We start from the raw sequence: 21,998 nt of genomic DNA, 5'->3' as shown, positions 1-21,998 counted from the left end.
GGCCCTGGAGGTGGAGGATGGCTCAGGGATCCACTGGCGACACCACTTACCAAGTAGGACTGGAAAGGACAGAGCAGGCATATGTGGCAGAGAGCTGGTGACTGGGCTGTGGGAACAAAAGGGAACCAGCTCTGCATGGTGCTCTGCACCACCTCACCCAAAATCCGCTGGAGAAGAAGCCCAGCGATAAGATCATCTGAGATGTGATGAGGAGGGTCTATTTCATTACCCCTTATCATTCCTCTGAATGAGGAGGTGGTGGAGTTGGTGGGTCATCACGAACTCTTCCATGGCCTAGATCATCCCCCCCTTGGTATCCTTGGGGCTGCCTCTCCCCAGCTTCAGTCATGTAGTTCTGGAGGAAATTACCAATCATATGTGCTGCTGGGTCAGGGCCAATGACCAATAAAGCCAATCATAGGACCCATTGCCCTGCCAGGCTGCCTGATCTAGGGCTGTACATGTGAACTGAGGTGCGTCATTCAGAGAACACCCTTGAGCTCTAATGGCTCAGAGCTTCTTTCTTTACTAGGAGATGCCTTCAGGATATAAAACCCTAGGGCAGGTAGCTTGGACTCCCTCACTAGGTGTAGAAGACTTAAGGAAGAAAGTTATCAAGCTGAGACCATCAAAGAAGACAGAAGGGAAATAGCGAGGGTGAGAAAGTGCTAACTGATGACTTCTGATTTCTTGGGTCCAGTCACTGAGATCTTTGTATTTGCTGTGATTCTTGTGTCCTGGACTCCCAGAATCATTTCAATGAGTTTCCCCTTTCCTTGAAGCCAGTTGAAGTTGGGCTCCTCTCATCTGTGACTCAGACTGTGTTCTAGATCCTTCCCAATCATTGTACACCTCCCAGACTCAAACAGAGACACCCGTTTGTTTCACCACCATTACGAGTGAAACCTTTTATTCTTTAATGAGAATAGGGTTTGCAGCCCACCGAATACAGTTCACCAGCATCCTGCACGAGAGTGCCCTATGTGTGAGTGAGTGTTTGCTCAGAGCAGTCTTACTGATTTCTGAGCCACACTAACCATTTACACTGCCTGTGCCAGGCCAATCCTGTCATTTCCTTGATCATAAACCGAGAAGTACTGCCTCAGGAAGACGTTGCCCAGGATCCAGGTCTCTGTAGATATACTCACTGTGTCCTATTTTAAGGTGGTAGAGCAGTGGCCTCTAGAATCCTGGGGAATCAGAAACATACATCAGTCACCCTGAGCTCTTACCTGCGACTCCCGCCAATATTCAGACCCAGCACAATTCTTGGTTTTATTTCCCTCTTTTGGCAACTATCAAGGGGTTTTATGAGCAGCAGGGGATGTAAGAGTTCATCCAAAACCAAAACGGGACAAGACACGTGGTTGCCATGAGGAACGGTGCCAGGTAGGGGAGGACTAGGACTTGGGGATACAACAAAATGATAGAAAACAAAGTCCTACTGTAGAGCGTAAGAAACTATATTCAATATTTAGTGATAAACCACAGGAAAAAGAATACACATTCTTAAACGAATGTATAATTTTCCTGTGTGTAACTGAGTCACATTGCTGTGCAGAAGAACTCAAAGCAACACTGAAGATCAGCCTTACTTCAATAAATTTTTTAGAAAAGAACAAAATTGTCCATAGTTCTTCTCACTCCCTGTTTCTTTCTTTCTGACTCCTGCTCCTTGTTTATTCTGCAGAGAATGCCGGTTCTTCTCCTGCATCCCCACAATCCATACTTTATTTAAAAAAAAAAAAAAAAAAAGGAAAAACTTTATTTTGTATTGGAGTATAGCTGATTAACAATATTCTGAGTTTCAGGTGGACAGTAAAGGGACTTAACCATATGTATCTGTGTATCCTGGTCCCAAAGATACCCCTTCTACCCAGGTTGTCATATAACTAAGCAGAGTTCCCTGTGCTACACAGTAGCTCATTGTTGGTTATCCATCTTAAATAGAGTAGCGCCCACAACAAGTTCTTGAAGAGTTAACTCAGGAACTCTGGGAAGCTTCCTTCGGCCCACACTCAGCCTCTTTGGCCACTCCAGGCTTGGTTGGGTAACTTACTCTTGTTCCCCATCCCCACCAGCCAGTCCGTAGCCCTCATCACCCCTAGTAAGTCCCCAGTGCCCCAGTGCAGAGCACCTTGGGATGCCATTTGCATGGAATCCAGTACAGTTTTGCCCAGAACCAAGCAACCCTCCACATGGCTCCATGAGTTTACAGTTTTAGAATTCCTGAAATTCCCTCCCTTCCTCTAAGCCTTCTTTGAGCCCATCAGCCAGCTCTGAACTCCCACAGGGAGGTGACATGAAGCCTTCACCCTGTGCCGGGGCTTAGCAGTCACTGTGAACCCTTTATTCACATTAGCAACCGGCCTCCCCACAGAGGGGTCGGGTAGCCTGACTCACAAAAGGAGCACCCGGGCTTAGCAAGGGGAAGATGCATCTGAGAACTAGGGTGACCATGTAATTTATCATCCATTCCATGAAAACTGCGAGAAGGGAAGGGAGACTGTTAATCCCTATGGTAGGAGAGCACACTGGAATGTCCCCAGTCATCCTCCTGAGAGTGTAACAGGCAGGAAGTCCAGGGGTCTCCAAACGGAGGAAATAGCCTGCAAGTGTCAGACAATTTTATCTCTCTTAAGTGGCAGAAGGAAACAAACTAGTGATATTTTTTCCTTCTCTATACAAATTTAAAAGTAGGTCTCTTAAAATATTCTGTTGCCATAATGACACCTGATTTCACCTGAAGTTAACTATTCTCAAACCTAGAGATAACAAATACATTTCTTTTATGGAAATGTTTATCTTAAGCTATGCTAAATGTATTATGCATTTACCTTAAACTCTGTCTTCAAGTTGGTTGCACCTCTTGGCTCAGAACCTACTTGACAAACCAGTATGGTATATTCAGATATTGTTCCTCTAATCTATGTAAATTAAACAATTTGTATGGTGATCTACCTTTCTTCAAGATTCAAGTTAATCATTTTATGGCCCAGGATGCACCATTTGGTTCCAAGATTATCCCAAAATGCATCTTATGGGTGAGGGGCCTGGTGCCATTCTGAGTTTTAAGACATTCCTTTCTTTCATTAACAGACTGCTGCTGCTGCTGCTAAGTCGCTTCAGTCATGACTGACTCTGTGCAACCCCATAGACGACCTCCTACCAGGCTCCACTGTCCCTGGGATTCTCCAGGCAAGAATACTGGAGTGGGTTGCCATTTCCTTCTCCAATGCATGAAAGTGAAAAGTGAAAGTGAAGTCATTCAGTCATGTGCAACTCTTAGCGCCCCCATGGACTGCAGCCCACCAGGCTCCTCTGTCCATGGGATTTTCCAGGCAAGAGTACTGGAGTGGGGTGCCATTGCCTTCTCCTTAACAGACTGCAGGTGACCATATAATATTCACCTGAAGACTAGCAAGTGGGTACTCTTTCTCCCCACTTCTGATGCCTATGTCAGAAGCTTTGTCTATCTCCTTTATACTTTAATAAAACTTTATTACACAAAAGCTCTGCACGACCAAGCCTCGTCTCTGGCCCCAGATTGAATTCTTCTGCTCTGGGGGCCAAGAATCCCGGGGTCTTTGTGTGATTCAACAACAACCTTTCACTCCTTTTCACATGGCTTGTTTCAGGGACCGCTAGAGCTGACTTTTGTGTCCATGCATCTGAGGTTTCAGACTGAACTGAAGCTCTTTGAGGACTGAGGACCATAGTGTTCCCCTCTCCTTGTGACTCCCAATATGCCAGCACGTTGTGCCGTCTCCACATTTATTTCAGGATGATCAGTGTCCCAGATGGCGCTTTACTCTCAAGGGGTTGGTTTTGTGGCAGGCTCTGGCCCAGCAACAGGGCTCAGCAGCATCTGCAATAGTGCGAGATGGCCTGCCGAGGGCGCCCTCCTTCCAGCCGCAGCCCAAGGGTTCCTGCAAGTTCCTATTTGAGAACCACCCCTTTGTGTATATGTACCACAGCTTTCTTATCCACACATCTGCTGATGGACATCTAGGTTGTTTCCATGTCCTGGCTATTATAAAGAGTGCTGCAATGAACACTGGGGTACATGTGTCTGTTTCATTTCTGGTTTCCTCGGTGTGTATACCCAGCAGTGGGATTTCTGGGTCATATGGCTGTTCTATTATATATATTACTCAGCCATTAAGAAGAAAATATTTGAATCAGTTCTAAGGAGGTGGATGAAACTGGAGCCAATTATACAGAGTGAAGTAAGCCAGAAAGAAAAACACCAATACAGTATACTAACACATATTTTTGGAATTTAGAAAGATGGTAATGATAACCCTGTATGCGAGACAGCAAAAGAGACACAGATGTATACAATGGAATTTTGGACTCTGAGGGAGAGGGAGAGGGTGGGATGATTTGGGAGAATGGCATTGAAACATGTACACTATCATGTAAGAAACGAATCACCAGTCTATGTTAGATACAGGATACAGGATGCTTGGGGCTGGTGCACGGGGATGATCCAGAGAGATGATATGGGGTGGGAGGTGGGAGGGGGGTTCAGGATTGGGAACTCATGTACACCCGTGGCGAATTCATGTCAATGTATGGCAAAACCAAAATCAATACAGTATTGTAAAGTAAAATAAAGTAAAAATAAAAATTAAAAAAAAAATAAGAACCACCCCTCAGGGTTCTCCCCTCACCTTGAGGATGTAGGCTAGAACTAGCCCTGGGTATTTGATTCCATTGATAGTGAAGATAATAGAGGGTAGGGTATTGACCACAAAATATGAAACGTAGTGCTGTTAGAGAGAGAGGGAGAGAGGTTGGCCCTGGAGATCCTTCTTGTGTGTGGAGACTGGGAGTGACCCTGGGGCATGATCCTTCACCTCGGAACCCCATGGCATGGTGCCAATGAGCTTCTGGATGTTATTGACCAGTCTTCTTGGGCCAAGGATCAGTGATGTCCTAATGTCCACAAGGGCCTTGCAGCCACCAGAACAAGCAATAACCTTTCTTTTCGTGGAGATGCTGAGAGACAGTGTGACAAAGCGGGCATCAAAGCTGCTCTTAGTCTCCCCAGAGCTGCCCCCTTCCCGACTGTCTCCCAAATAGCCCTCCATCTTTTGTGCTGATTCTTTTCCCTTGCTGTCAACACAGCACCTTCCTTGACATCCTTGAATGCAGTACTTGAATACACCAGGATATTCTGTATCTTGAGACAAGCTGGTCTTCCTTCCTAGAAGAGTCCTTTCCCCTTTGACTAGCAAGTTTCTTCTCATCTTCCAGATTCCAGCTTAATTGTTATTGATTCAGGGAAGTCTTTCCCTCGGTGTTTATCAGTCTCCTGTCTTGGCCACTTTCTGTAGACCCTTCTCATGTCTGTCCCTGCTAAGTTGCTTCAGTCGTGTCTGACTCTGTGTGATCCCATAGATGGCAGCCCATCAGGCTCCCCCATCCCTGGGATTCTCCAAGCAAGAACACTGGAGTGGGTTGCCATTTCCTTCTCCATGCATGAAAGTAAAAAGTGAAACTGAAGTCACTCAGTTGTGTCCAACTCTTTGTGACCCCATGGACTGAAGCCTACCAGGCTCCTCCATCCATGGGATTTTTCCAGACAAGAGTTCTGGAGTGGGGTGCCATTGCCTTCTCTGGTTCTCATGTCTAGCATGTTCCAAAGTCATAATTCACTATGTCGCCCTCACATCTAAGAAGGCAGATGCACAAGAAATGACACACACACATAGTGAATTGTGACTTTGGTACATGCTCATGAGACACACACATAGTGAATTGTGACACACTATGTGTGCATGTCATTTCTTCTGCATTTGCCTTCTTAGATGTGAGGGCAAATTTTATTCTCATAGCCTCCCTAAAGTGCCTGGCACACAGTGGATGCCCAATGCTTGTCTGTTTGGTGAGTGAATGAAGACTGTGAAAATAATGAATGAGAAACATCCAGAGAGCTGTGTCTGGTGGGGAACAAATAATGGGTCAACCACAGAGTGAAGATGGAGATTCATGGGGATAGCAGATTCTCATAATGGTGGGAGAGAGGGGCTCGTCTGCAAGAGGATGTCTCCCAGCACTGCTCCTACAAGCAGCTCAGACCCTGAGACCCTGGCCAGGAAATACATGACTAGCCCACAGAAATTCCAAAGGAGAGGTCAGTTTTCATCTGAGGGTATCACACAGAATCCTATCAATTATGCCTCTTGTTCTCAGGTCACTCCTGGATTCCACCTTCCTGATTCTCTGTTATAGCCCCTGCCCCACTCTGTGCCCTAGAACTTGGGGTGACTTTTTATTAGTTGCTTTCAAGTCTTAAGACTGCAGCCAACCTCTCTCCACTGCTGGGTAGCTGCTCCCTAAGGAGACCAGTTTCCCCCATTTTCTCAGGACTTTTCCTGCTTTTAAACTGACATTGATCTTTACTGAGAATTTCCTTGGTCTCAGGTAGCCCTGGACAGTTGGTCATCTTATAACTCTGTTCAGGCTGATGTAATCCTTCTTGATCCTTTGTTCACCACACTGTAGAGTCCTCTAACCATGCTCCACGCCTCACAGGGCAGTGGGTGCAGCCCTCTCCCAGCTGCACAGACCTCTCTGGACTCTTTAATGACCCTGGTCAGAGCCCTGGTTAGAAGGCCTGAGGATTATGAACCCGTGGGTTGTTTGTGCATCTATGTGTTTATGTGTTTGTTTGTATATGTGTTTGTATGTGACTCTAATTGTGCTTTTGTATCTCTGACTAGCTATGTATGTTTATATGTGTCTCTGTTTATATGAGTCTGCTTGTGTGCTTCCATGTGTCTGTGTGTCTGTCTGTGTCATTGTGGGTGGTGTATATATCTGTGTCACTATGTGTCTGATAATCCATGTGTGTGTGTCTGCCTGTGTCCGTGTACAGATGTGGAGCATCACTTGGGCTGACCCTCAGAGGGAGAGGCTTACCGGTCCATGTGTACACGCAACTCTCCCACTTGGATCAATGGTACCCAGTTGAGCACTCCCTGGTAGTAGGCTTTGTCCACCCCACCAAACATCACCACACTGACCTTCCTCTGCATCTGTAGAGAGAAAAGAGGGGGAGATCTTTGGAGGACAGTAACAACAGCACTGTTTGAGAGCTCGTGTTTGTGCTTGTCTACCCATCAAGGCCGTAATAAATTCTCCATTTACCGATGCAAAAATCGAGGCTAGGAGAGATTGAAAAGCAGACTGAGGTCAGTTACTGGCTAATGAGTAGCACAGAGGAGGTTAGAAGCTGAGTCGCATGGCTGGGCTCCACCCACTATGTCTTCTGAAGAGGCCCAAGACCTCCTGCTACCTGTGTGCTCAGAAATCCTCAGATGACAGGGTGCTGAAGAGTTTTTGCTTTCCCCTTGTCTAGCTTGTCATTTTTCAGGAAAATCAAAGCCTGGGAGTGCTAAGTATGTGGGTTCAGGTCACCCAGAGTTGACTCTACTGGCCTGTGACCTCTACTGTCCAAAGCCCCCCACACTCAGAAGAGACCCCACCTCTTCTCTCCCTGTCTTAAAATGACTAATATTTCTTGAACAAGGAGTCCCACATGTTTGTTCTGTGTCCCACACTTCCATTTTTCACTGGCCCCTACAAATTGGGTAGCTGGTCGTGGGCTCCCAGTGGAATTCTTTAGGAAGGAAAGATATCTACCATCCTTCTCCTTCCTTCCTTATCAAATTCATAAGCAAATCATATTGCTTTTGCCTCCAACTTGTTTCCTGTTGTCTTCCATTAGTCTTCCTCCTCACTCACCCCCCTAGACCAAGTTACTGCTCTTGAGCCCAGGAGCAGGAATGTGTTTCAATAAAACATTATTTATAAAAACCAGTGGTGATGCCAGGTAGGGCCCAGGGGCCATAGTTATCCTGGGTTAGATTATCTCTCAGGATACTTTTTTTATCAAGTATTCTATAATTTTCATGCAACTAGAAGCATCTTACAGCTAATTTGGAGAAAGGGATTGTCCATCTCAGACTTACTTGCTCAAGTAGAAGGCAAAAACAGGCTCAGAAATGGCACCTTGATTCTTCAGCTTGTCAAAGATGGGGATGGCTCCAATGAAGGATATGTTGGGGTAGTTCAAGCCCAAGACACCTTCAAAAGGTATACCCTGAGAGCTGTATTCCTCCATGCTTAGACCGAACTGCTGGTCAGTACTTACAAGGTCCCCAATCTGTGGGAGAGAAGAGTGTTCCCATTTACAGATATATGAAGTGGGGCTAGGAGTGGGCTGGGGTGCATTGCTGTTAGATCCTTAAGGAAGAATTGAGGTTGGGCTGTGTTTTTGGTGGACCTCAGATTTTTAGACCAAGCTGGGAGGGGAATTTGGGTTCCATTTGAGAGAAGCTGTGAATTTTAAAACGTCTGCCTCTCTGAAAAACACCACCTCAGTGAGTCAAATTGGCCTTGTGGCTTCTGTCCAGGTGGGGCAACCGAGTCAGGCCAGGACCCATTGGTGCCACCCTGTGGACAAAATGATCAAGAGCAAGATAGCCTTCTCTTTGGCATGACCCAGTGACAGGAATGAACTGCATTCTCTGTAAGGCACTGTGGATTCTGCAACTGTCCAGGAAGACAGAAACTGAAAACACAATCTTGCTTGCAGGGTTCTATGAAATTACTGCCTGGGAAATTCACTTTTGGGGATATGTTTGTATTTCTGTGAGCATGTATGAAAGAGAAAGGGGGGGGGGGGGACTACTCAAGTACTTTTGGGAGGCAGGCCGTAGGTTTTATTAGACTCTCAAAGGTCCCCTAGAGTGAGAACTCATTTATCAGGCCCCCTGACATCTCTGGCTTCCAGTTTTCCACTCTGAATACTTGAAGCCCTTGAATGCCCCCAGGGTCCCCGGATAAGTTTTATCCTGTCCCAAACACCCCACAGCAACTGCAGTCCTGAAAAGTAAGCCCAGCTCCACCACTTACCACATGTGTGACCTCAGCAAGGCCCTTGTTATCTGTACCTCAGTTTCCTCATATGTCTCATGAGCTAATCAGACCACCTGCTTGTGGGGTTGTTGCAGGATTAAACCAGTTATTACCTGAAAGTGCCTGGAACAGTTTGTGAATATATGTGGGTGCTTTTATCCCCTCTTCTCCCTCCCAGCAAAGTGAACCTTGAACTGCTCATGGCAGAGGAGCTGCAAGTCCACACCTCAAGTCACTCTCTGGGTTAGCTAATCTGTTTGCTCGTGTGTCACCATGGGCACTGCCTCCCCAGAGACATGATCCTGTGGGTAAGATGACCAATATCTGTGGGAGGCAGGGTAGGAAGGATCCTGCCAGATGGTCCTGAGTCTGTTTTGCAAGCAGGTATCACTCCATAGCCACTCCTGACTCAGCTTCTCTTACACATTACCCGAATGCTGTCATAAGCAAGAAACCCCTTCATGCTTTCAGATCCATAGGCAATGCTGAAAGTCTTTTGGGTAGGCCGGAAGGTGGAAGACTTGTAATGTCTGAACCTAACTTGTGTAGCTGCAGACACAAGAGATGAGTGTCATCAGGTGCCAAGAGTGGATACAGGGCAGCATGGCAAGTGAACGATGGTCCATGTAGGAGGTGTCTGTATTCACAACAGGCTGGACTGAGGCAAAAGAGGGAGGACACCCACAAGTCATATGAGCCTGTGTCAAAGATAACCTGGAATTTCTGAGGGGGTATTTCAATGGTGATGTTACCCACAGAGAATATCTACAGGGAGAAGGAGAGAGTGGGTTAGTACAGAACTGGCTACCCTCTATTCCCACACTGCTGCCTCCCTCTGGGTGTTACATATCCCTTGAGATCAATTTCTAACCACTGTGCAGCTCACAGCCTTTGATCACAGAGGTACTTGCATTTGACATTTTTTCCTGTGCTACATTTTATGCAGGATATCAGTTCTATGACCAGGCATTGAAGTGGTACCTCCTGCATGAGAAGCCCAGAGGCATAATGACTGGGCCTCCAGCACCACTAGACACTCAGGGAAGTCCTGGTGTCTTCATTTGAAAAGCTCTGTAATCTCTTCAAACCCAGCCTTAGCATCCCCTTCTCCAGGAGGTCCTTCTTGATCAACCCCAGCCACTCCCTCTATACTCAGACCACATCCAATCAACACCACACAGGTGACTCCTTCATTTGACATATATTTATTCTTTCCCTATCTCTCACGCTGGCATGGGCATTCTTGAAGACAAAATAAGCCCTTTTCTAATCTAAAAACTGTAAGCACTGTATTAGATTCTTATGGCCTTACACGGAAGACGGGTTCAGTAACTTTCTATTGCTGTGGTTCTTGCATCTGTGGAAACAGAATTCCTCCGCCTGGGGATTCACAATTGCTTTGCAGTTGGTTCTATCTTTTGATCAGTGATCGTTCACTTTTCACCTGCAACTGAGGTGCTCACTTAGTTCAGGAGGATCTGCTGCTGCTGCTGCTGCTGCTGCTGCTAAGTCGCTTCAGTCATGTCTGATTCTGTGCAAGCCCATAGATAGGAGCCCACCATGCTCCCCCATCCCTGGGATTCTTCATGCAAGAACACTGGAGTGACTTGCCATTTACTTCTCCAATTCAGGAAATTGAAAATGAAAGTGTAGTCGTTCAGTTGTGTCCAAATCATAGCGACCACATGGACTGCAGCCTACCAGGCCTCTCCATCCTTGGGTTTTTCCAGGCAAGAGTACTGAAGTGGGTCGTCATTGCCTTTTCCTCGGAAGGAACAATCTCCTTCAAACTAATGACACATTTTTGACACAGAAATGGATGTTTACCTGCCACTTGGTAATTTCTGGGCCCAGTCACAAAGACAAAGACTTGAGGATGATAGTGCCTTCTCCTGGGTGGGGCCTGTGTTGCCCAGGGATTCTGCCTCCTGAAGGAGCCCCAGCCCCAACATCCCACCTGGCATCTTCAGATGAGCCCCAGTACTAAGCTAGAGCACCAGGAGGCGCTGTGACACACCATCCTTCCAAAACACTCACATCTGTGCTGTTCCTCAGGGCGTTCAGTTCAGTGCAGTTCAGTTCAGTCGCTCAGTTGTGTCCAACTCTTTGCGACCCAATGAATCGCAGAAAGCCAGGCCTCCCTGTCATCACCATCTCCCGGAGTTTACTCAGACACACATCCATCGAGTCAGGGATGCCATCCAGCCATCTCATCCTCGGTCATCCCCTTCTCCTGCCCCCAATCCCTCCCAGCATCAGAGTCTTTTCCAATGAGTCAACCCTTCACATGAGGTGGTCAAAGTATTGGAGCTTCAGCTTTAGCATCATTCCTTCCAAAGAAATCCCAGGGTTGATCTCCTTCAGAATGGACAGGTTGGATCTCCTTGCAGTCCAAGGGACTCTCAAGAGACTTCTCCAACACCACAGTTCAATAGCATCAATTCTTCGGTGCTCAGCCTTCTTCACAGTCCAAATCTCACATCCATACATGAGGACAGGAAAAACCATAGCCTTGACTAGACGGAGCTTAGTCGGCAAAATAATGTCTCTGCTTTTGAATATACTACCTAGGTTGCTCATAACTTTTCTTCCAAGGAGTAAGTGTCTTTTAATTTCATGGCTGCAATCACCATCTGCAGGGATTTTGGAGCCCTAAAAAATAAAGTCTGACACTGTTTTCACTTTTTCCCCATCTATTTCCCATGAAGTAATGGGACCAGATGCCATGTTCTTCGTTTTCTGAATGTTGAGTGTTAAGCCAACATTTTCGCTCTCCTCTTTCACTTTCACCAAGAGGCTTTTTAGCTCCTCTTCACTTTCTGCCTTAAGGGTGGTTTCATCTGCATATCTAAGGTTATTGATATTTCTCCCGGCAATTTTGATTCCAGCTTGTGTTTCTTCCAGTCCAGTGTTTCTCATGATGTACCCTGCATAGAAGTTAAATAAGCAGAGTGACAATACACAGCCTTGACTTACTCCTTTTCCTATTTGGAACCAGTCTGGTGGTCCTTGTCCAGTTCTAACTGTTGCTTCCTGACCTGCATACAGATTTCTCAAGAGGCAGGTCAGGTGGTCTGGTATTCCCATCTCTCTCAGAATTTTGCACAGCTTATTGTGATCCACACAGTCAAAGCCTTTGGCATAGTCAATAAAGCAGAAATAGATGTTTTTCTGAAACTCTCTTGCTTTTTCCATGATCCAGCGGATGTTGGCAACTTGATATCTGGTTCCTCTGCCTTTTCTAAAACCAGCTTGAATATCAGGGAGTTCACGGTTCATGTATTGCTGAAGCCTTGCTTGGAGAATTTTGAGCATTACTTTACTAGCATGTGAGATGAGTGCAATTGTGCGGTAGTTTGAGCATTCTTTGGCATTGCCTTTCTTTGGAATTGGAATGAAAACTGACCTTTCCCAGTCCTGTGGCCACTGCTGAGTTTTCCAAATTTGCTGGCATATTGAGTGCAGCACTTTCACAGCATCATCTTTCAGGATTTGAAAGAGCTCCACTGGAATTCCATCACCTCCACTAGCTTTGTTCATAGTGATGCTTTCTAAGGTCCACTTGACTTCACATTCCAAGATGCCTGGCTCTAGATTAGTGATCACATCATCATGATTATCTGGGTCGTGAAGATCTTTTTTGTACAGTTCTTCCGTGTATTCTTGCCACCTCTTCTAAATATCTTCTGCTTCTGTTAGGTCCATATCATTTATGTCCTTTATCGAGCCCATCTTTGCATGACATATTCCCTTGGTATCTCTAATTTTCTTGAAGAGATCGCTAGTCTTTCCCATTCTCTTCTTTTCCTCTATTTCTTTGCATTGATCACTGAAGAATGCTTTCTTATCTCTTCTTACTATTCTTTGGAACTCTGCATTCAGATGCTTATATCTTCCCTTTTCTCCTTTGCTTTTCACCTCTCTTCTTTTCATAGCTATTTGTAAGGCCTCCCCAGACAGCCATTTTGCTTTTTTTTGCATTTCTTTTCCATGGGGATGGTCTTGATCCCTGTCTCCTGTACAATGTTACAAACCTCATTCCATAGTTCATCAAGCACTCTATCTATCAGATCTAGGCCCTTAAATCTATTTCTCACTTCCACTGTATAATCATAAGGGATTTTATTTAGGTCATACCTGAATGGTCTAGCAGTTTTCCCTACTTTTTTCAATTTGAGTCTGAATTTGGTAATAAGGAGTTCATGATCTGAGCCACAGTCAGCTCCTGGTCTTGTTTTTGTTGACTGTATAGAGCTTCCCCATCTTTGGCTATGCCCCAACCAGTAATACTGAAGAAACTGAAGTTGAACGGTATTATGAAGACCTACAACACCTTTTAGAACTAACACCCCAAACAGATGTCCTTTTCACTATAGGGGACTGAAATGCAAAATTAGAAAGTCAAGAAACACCTGGAGTAACAGGCAAATTTGGCCTTGGCATGCGGAATGAAGCAGGGCAAAGACTAAGAGTTTTGCCAAGAAAATGCACTGGTCATAGCAAACACCCTCTTCCAACAACACAAGAGAAGGCTCTACGCATGAATATCACCAGATGGTCAACACTGAAATCAGATTGATTATATTCTTTGCAGCCAAAGATGGAGAAGCTCTATACAGTCAGCATAAACAAGACCAGGAACTGACTGTGGCTATATTTCTGATATAGTTTCCTCCTAGAGTCTATGCTGTGAAACATTTTGTCTGCCAAACCAAACATACAAAAAATATAATTGTGAAATGTCTTCCCAATTAAAGAAGACAAAACAACTGTGGCAGCCAAGTAAAGACAATCATGTTTAATGACTCATCCAGGACTCCTTGGGCCTATTCCTGCTTGAGATCTATCAATGGCTGTCCATTGAATACAACAGGAGCCCCTCCTAGTCACCAGATGTGTGTAGATGGGACACTGTGTCTTAACACTCATTTTTGAGCATTGTTTACATTCCTTTCTGGTGGTTAAATTCCAAAAGGGGGAATATGATGTCACTGACAAATGATACACATATATTCCCTTTGAACTACGTTGTTGGAGAAGACTCTTGAGAGTCCCTTGGACTGCAAGGAGATCAAACCAGTCCATCCTAAAAAAAAAATCTCTCCTGAATATTCACTGGAAAAACTGATGCTGCAGTTGAGCTCCAATTATTTGCCCACCTGATAGGAACAACTGACTGATTGGAAAAGACCCTGATATTAGGAAAGTTTGAAAGCAGGAAGAGTAGGGGAAGACAGGATGAGATTGTTGGATGGCATCACCAAGTCGATGGACATGAGCTTGAGTAAGCTCCAGGAGCTGGTGATGGATAGGGAAGCCTGGCATGCTGCAGTACATGGCATTGCAAAGACACGGACACGACTGAAAGGACCGAACTGAACTGAATAAATTGAGAACAAAGGCTGATAAATCTAACTGCATCAAGTTGGTGACTAGCTGCCCATAACAACACATTACCGAAGTGGGTTTAAAATTCAGAATTATGACTACATTCAAAGTGGAATATCTTTTAAGGAAAAACAAAAATACTACCCATCCAAAACAAAACCAAAGAAAATCCAAAGAAAAACAGGAAAGAAATCTGAAACTATATTCAACAACTTATTGGTCCTCATATTGCTTCTGTTACAGTGACAGAATCATATATATGTTAACGGGTAAAAGCAACACAATAATTAAAACTCATGTTCTGAAGTAAGCCTTTCAGTGGCTAGAAAAAACGGTTCACTCATAACAGAAATAACTGTAATTAAAACCCTGCTGTCTTAAATCTTGAACTGAAATCATAGGTTTGTACCAACTAATTATATTCCTTTTAATTTTATTTTTTAAGGAAAATGCGTCCTTCATACTCTGACCCATGTAAGCCTACAAGCCAATGACAACTTGATAACAGTGACTATTCTGAGGTCTAACATGTAGCTTCTAAATACATTTCCCATCAGACAATGCATGGATTCTTAAAGAGATGGCTGATTTCAGGACTGGGTAAAGAAATGTATAAAATAATCTTGGGAATCGTGAAGGACCAGAAAGCTAAGGCACTTTGAAGCCCAATGGGGACAGGACAAAAAGTTTAGGAATCCAAATGAAAAGGCCAAACATCTGCCAGTTTGTTGGGCAGAATGATGTTTCTGCTTCTCAACACACTCTTTATATTTCTCATAGCTTACCTGCCAAGAAGCAAACGTCCTCTGATTTCATGCTGCAGTCACCATCCACAGTGGTGTTTCTTCCACATTTTCTCCTTCTATTTGCCATGAAGGATGGGGTTGGATCCCATTTTCTTAGTTTTTTAATATTTAAATTTAAGCTGGCTTAATGTGTCCCAATGTTAACAGACAACATCTTATTTGTCACTGTGATAGGTTGCTAGGGCACCAACTCACAATTCTGAGCACTGAGAAAGGAAAATAATCATCAATATTTAATCTATTTTTGTTTCTATTAAGGATAGGTTACATAACTACAAACAGTTCCAGGAAAACAAGCTAGATTTTCTCTTCTGGGGGTGATGAGAGAGTGTGGGGGAGCCCGTATAATACAGATGAAGCCTCACTCACTGACCTGCAGCTCAGCTACTGCTGTTGAAGTCTGGTTCTAGTAGACCAAGGACTGGTACTGGTCCTGACCCACTGTGCTGGTTTTGTGGACTCTGCTCTAAAACCAATAGTAGGACATTCTGTAAGACAAACCACCCTGCTTCCGCCCAGTTTTCAAACAAATAAATGACATTAAAATTGGGAGAGGAACAGTTATTTTGTCTTAAAGGAGAACAACCAAGTGCAACATATGAATAGATTCTTTTTATAAACTGTGAAAACACATCTACTTTTTGAGAATCAGGGAAATTTGCACATGGGCTGTATATTAAATGTTAGTTTTATTGGGAACAAAGAGCATTTTTTAACATCCCATTATTTTACACCAAATACTCATGTACATTTTGGGAACTGTTCATATAGTCCCTAAAATACTTTAGGAAAAGTGAATAAGAAGTAAAAGAGAGAATGAAATGAGTGTCTGTCTTTATTTAAAAACAGATCTGCATAGCTGGTATGGATTGAATTGTGTCCACCCTTGACTCGCAATGTGATGGTATTAGGAAATAGGGCCTTTGAGAGGTACCCAGGTTGACATGGGATTTTCATGGTGGTCCCTCATGATGGGATTAGCCTCTTCCTATTTTTTCTCTTATTCTCCCTATTCCTCCTTCTCTTCAACCACCGCATGTGAGAAGATAGCAAGAAGAGAAAGACTGATGCAAGTCAACAATGTCTTCACAGGTAACTAAACTGGCCATAAACTTGATGTTGCATAGTCTCCAGTCTGTGACAAATTGTGGGACTAAGAGGTTAGTTTTGTAGTTATTGATGCCAAATGATAAAATATAGGATTTATGACACTCTTCTTTATTATATTTGTTATGTTTGAAATCGTTTTGTACTAAGAAGTTTATAGAAAGTCCATTTTGGAGTTTCTGTCATAGAGATACACTAGAGGCCCAAGACGGCAGATTCAGGCAGGTCCCCAATGAATGAGTGGTTGGAGGACAACATGCTCCTTACTCCAACTCATCTCTTGTCATCTGAAAACCGTCCCCCACACCTGACAACCTTAATGCTCCCCACCCTGCCACCGCACTATCTGCATCTCCATTACCCTGCTAAGCTGAGTCATCTAGCTGGAGATGTTAATGATTCAGGACAGGGTCTGGAAGCAGAAGGAATGTGGACATTTTTAGAAAGAATGAACTGGGGAAACTCGTCCTTGGTTTTCCCTTCTTTAGTGCCATCTGTATGTGAGGGATTGAGTCTCGGTAGAGAAGAAGCCACAAGTGGGACTGCATGGATATTTGCAAGAGAATAGGGGAGGAATTCAGAACCCAGGAACCAGGAGGTGGGCAGCTTGCACAGGACACAGGTGGGAAGGAAGAAGCACTGGGAAAAGAATAGTGCCTACCTGAGGGCCAGACCTACCTGAGTCTTCTGGATAAACTTGGAGATCACGTCCTTCCTGCTGGAATTCCTGCTCCAGAAGTGGAGGGGAGAGAGCTGTACTCACTCCTACTGAGTCACAGGGAGAGGAACAGCCTCCCCCAGAGCCCTTTGATTCCACTCTACCTATGGGTATCCTTCCAAGGCAGAGAGCAAATGGCAGGTCATCCAAAAGATGACCTACTTTAAATAGTATTTAAAATACTACAAAATTTGTCAAAGTGTCCTGGCATATCAAGTTTCTTGAGTTTTTTTTAGCAGAGATGATTCATCAGCCTAATTTGGGTTTCTGCTGAGGAATCTACAAACATCCCCATGGATAACATCTGACTTGTAAGTACCTGATATCATCCCACAGACCCAAATGATGGTAAGTTCCAGTGGGCAAGGCCTCTAAGGTCCTTAGTGTCACAGCAGCTGTGTGCCAAGGTGTCTACCACTCACAGTTCTGATCACAAGACCCATGAATATCACCAGCAAGTTACAGGCCCCTGCCCACCAGAGGCAGCCTCAGCATCCTCAGCAACATGCACCTCTGAGCCCCTTTTCTACTGAATGGCACTGAGCCTCAGTCTGGAACAAGTGTTCTGGAACAGGTCCAGTCTCCATCATCCAAGAGGTGGGAACCTGAACCCTGGGTTATATGATTCACTCTAAAGTTGTAGGGAAGTTAGTGAAGACTTGGGACCCCGGAACTCTGATTCTCAGACCAGGAGACTTCCAGGAATGGAAAGATGAGAGAAAACTCCATTGCATCCACTGCTGGGCAGCTCTCAGATATCTGCAGGCACCAGAGTGGAAATTCCTTTCCCGTTGCCCTTCAAGTCTGGTTCTGATTTTATCAGCAGACCTGCCTTCTTGTGGGAGCAGGAAAGCAGTACTTCAGGCTGTTTCTTCTGCGTTCCAGACACAGTGGGGGAGCCCCAGCTCTAGTGACCCCAGGAGGCAGTCCTGCAGGTGGTGACTGACTCACTCCCAACTCAGAACACCCAGAGCTCCCACTCCTCATTAAGACAACAAAGACCTTTGGGTGACTGGATAACATGAAACTGCATTCACAGTGAGAAGCATTCTCTTCTCAGCCTTCTGGCAACTTAGATAAGGGTCTTATGTTTCCTCAGGGAACCCCTGGCTGAGGGAGGCTGAGGTCTGAGACTAGCCTGGATGCAGGGGAATGTGTTCCCTCTTTGATGCTCCAAATAGTCCTTGGAGATTCAAAAGCCTTGATAGAATTACAATCACCCTTATGATTTTTAGGGACTTTGCTTAATGAATCTGGTGGGAGAAAAAGGACAGAAACTCAGGGCAAGGCTGGATATCTCTGGGTCCCAGCTGACTGTGAGTTGAGTTCCAGCCACCAGGCTTCACAGTCAGGTGCTGATATTATTCAAAAGCCACCTTTGAGGAAGCAAAAGAGGAAAGAGTTTTTAGGCACAAAGTAATGTGGTAAAAGGGCCGTGGGAATCACACAAGGAAAGATGAAACAAGAGTCATTACTTGTTTTTTTGCTCTCTCAGTTCCTTGGCATTTCTACTCCTGAGAACAAGTATATGGAGATAGTCAGAGGCATTGGTGGTGCCCCTGGCACCTGATGCTCCTGGTGATAACCAGTTTATGGATACGTCCCTGAGTCCAGAGCATATTCAGCATCGTGATAGCCCCAGGTTCCCCCTTCTTGGGAAGGCTGACATGCCTCTTGCTGCTAACTCACAAGTGAAACATGGCATGAGGTCATGGTGGTTGACCTGTAGTCCAAGTTCCAAGCAAGGAAGGAAGACTGACAGTGGAAGAGTAGCCATTCATTAAACTTGGTTACCTTGGTCCTTAGCAGGGGCTACTTCCCACATCTACAGTGTTTTTCTCCCAGGTTTTTGCATGGCCAGGTCATTCTCACCATTTAGCATCATCACAAATGAGTCTCTCTCAGGCTTGCTTTCCCTGGCTACTCCACTACCACAAGCACAGACCCTCATCCAAACAGTGCCTAGACCTTTCCCTCCATCAAAACAATAATTATAGTTACCAATGTGGAAAGGTGGGAGAGGGATAAATTGAGAGTTTGAGATTAACATATGTATACTACTTTATTTAATAGAGAATCAACAAAGGCCTACTGTACAGCACAGGAATTCTGCTTTATAGTCTGTAATATCCTGTATGGCAAAATAATCTAGAAAAGAATAGATATATATCTATGTATAAGGGAATTAATTTCTCATACAACTCAGGAAGCAACAGTTAGAACTGGACATGGAACAACACACTGGTTCCAAATAGAAAAGGAGTACGTCAAGGCTGTATATTGTCACCCTGCTTATTTAACTTGTATGCAGAGTACATCATGAGAAATGCTGGGCTGGAAAAAGCACAAGCTGGAATTAAGATTGCAGAGAGAAGTATCAGTAACCTCAGATATGCAGTTGACACCACTCTTATGGCAGAAAGTGAAGAGGAACTAAAAAGCCTCTTGATGAAAGTGAAAGAAGAGAGTGAAACAATTGGCTTAAAGCTCAACATTCAGAAAACAAAGATCTTGGCATCTGGTCCCATCACTTCAGGGGAAATAGATGGGGAAACATTGGAAACAGTGTCAGACTTTATATTTTTGAGCTCCAAAATCACTGCAGATGGTGACTGCAGCCATGAAATTAAAAGACGCTTACTCCTTGGAAGAAAAGTTATGACCAACATAGATAGCATATTCAAAAGCAGAGACATTACTTTGCCAACAAAGTTCTGTCTAGTCAAGGCTATTGTTTTTCCATTGGTAACGTATGGATGTGAGAGTTGGACTGTGAAGAAAGCTGAGCGCCAAAGAATTGATGCTTTTGAACTGTGGTGTTGGAGAAGACTCTTGAGAGTCCCTTGGACTACAAAGAGATCCAACCTGTCGATTCTGAAGGAGATCAGCCCTGGCTTTTCTTTGGAAGGAATGATGCTAAAGCTGAAACTCCAGTACTTTGGCCACCTCATGCGAAGAATTGACTCATTGGAAAAGACTCTGATGCTGGGAAGGGTTGGGGGCTGGAGGAGAAAGGGATGACCGAGGATTAGATGGCTGGATGGCATCCCTGACTCGATGGACATGAGTTTGAGTCAACTCCAGGAGATGGTGATGGACAGGGAGGCCTGGCATGCTGTGATTCATGAGGTCGCAGAGTCGGACACGACTGAGTGACTGAACTGAACTGAACTGAACAACTAATATTAATATTAATACAATGCTGCACATCAACTATACTTCTATATAAATTAAAAGCTGATTTGTTTTTAATGCTTACATGTAGAGACCCTTAGAGTTCTTTAGACTCGTAGGATTTCAGATATGATGCTGGATATGGCAGAACAGGTGCAGAAATCTAGACATTTTCTGAGGTTATATTTTCCTGAGCTTTGGTGTCTTTTGCTTCTAGTGGCACCTTTGTTTTGTCCTTGGAGGATCAAATACAAGGGATTGGAGACACCAGCTGGGTGTTAGTTGAAGGATGAGAGGGAGGCACTAGTAGGAGAGTGAAATCCCAGCTCCCTAGTCTTGGGTTGGGGCACGTTTGAGGCACAATTTACTTCCCAAGTTTCCTGTGAAAACAGGCTGTAGCTTCCCTCTCCATGACTTGCATGAAATCAGACCCAGAATGGTTTCATCATTTTTCATGTCCTGCTTCCTCTGAGACCTCACTAGTTTCTCTGAGAGAACTTAAAAAAATAAAAAAAATAAAAATGGCTGCACTTGGTCTTCATTGCTGCTCAGAAGTTCTCTATTTGCATCCAGCTGGGACAACTCTGTAATGGTAGTGCACTGGCTTTTCAGTCCTGTGCTTCTCTTGATATAGGTCACAGGCTCTAGGTCACTCAGGCTCAGTAGTTGTGTCCCACCGGCTTAGTTGCCCTGGGACATTTGCAATCTTAACCAGGACTCAAACGCATATCTTAAGGATTGGATTAAAAGGGAAAACACTCTGGAAGGAATTTGATATAAATCACTCTTATATGAAATTTGGCACCATGGCCTATTTATCAGGAAACTGATAGAGGATTGTCTTTGGTTCAAGTAACCTCCTGAGATCAGGACTGATTGAGGTCCCCTCCCAAGGGTTCCTACAGGATCTTGAATCTCTTCTGCCATGTCGCTTGGTTACTGCTTCAGTTTCTGAATCCCACACTAGAGCACAGCTTCCAGAAGCAGGGCTGTCACTTGACTCACTTGTAAGTATATATAAGTAGATATTGTCTCATTCAGACCCTAATGTCAAGACAAGGCTAACACAAAGATCAGTAATTCTATTATGAGTGTTAGATTACAGGTTCAACGACCGTAATCAAACCCTAAAAAACATTGTTTTAAATACAACACAATTTCAATTCTCTTTCATATAACGTTAGTGCAGGTCTCTCCACAGAGATGAGGGCCCACTTTTTTCTTGTCACATCTTACACCTGTGCTACTTACCTCTGCTCTAACATGGCTGCTCCAGCTCCTGTCATTACATCTGCATTCCAGCTAGTGGGACAGAAAATAATACTTCCATTTGGAAGTGACATATCACCTCTACTCAAATTCCACTGGCTGAAGTAACTTCCATGGTCATGGCAAACCTGGGATGGTGGGCACACAGAGTGGCAGGGGAATGTGACCCTACTGAAGAACATTCATGATGAGTAACAAGGGCCATCACCCTTCATTCATGTCTCTGTAATTCATTCTTTTTTAGTACTCCCCACACAGCTCTCAGTCTTATAACATCCCAGTGATAAAATCATCTGAGATGGAATGAAGAGAGTCTATTTCATTACCCCTTACAATTCCTCTGAATGAGGAGGTGGTGGAGTTTGTGTGTCATCACAAACTCTTTCATGGCCTAGACCATCTCCCAGTCTCTTTCCTTGGGGCTGCCTCTCCCCAGCTTCCGTCATGCAGTTCTGGAGGAAATTGACAATCATGTGTGCTGCTGGGTCAGGGCCAAAGACCATGTAAAACCAGTCATAAGACCCCATGTCCCTGCCAGGATGGCTGATCTAGGACTGTACATGTGATCTGACTAGGGTCATTCAGAGAACACCCTTGAACTCTGA

General features: G+C 44.6%; 1 pseudogene; it reads right to left on the bottom strand.

Annotated features, from left to right (window-relative positions):
- Positions 1-1,040: 1,040 nt before the first annotated feature.
- On the bottom strand, positions 1,041-21,920 carry LOC128068557 (pregnancy-associated glycoprotein 1-like; annotated as a pseudogene).
- Between the last annotated feature and the right edge of the window lie 78 nt (positions 21,921-21,998).

This window comes from Budorcas taxicolor, chromosome 25 (assembly GCF_023091745.1).
Source record: "Budorcas taxicolor isolate Tak-1 chromosome 25, Takin1.1, whole genome shotgun sequence".
Lineage (NCBI taxonomy): Eukaryota > Metazoa > Chordata > Mammalia > Artiodactyla > Bovidae > Budorcas > Budorcas taxicolor.
This window is presented reverse-complemented; position numbering and strand designations above follow the sequence as displayed.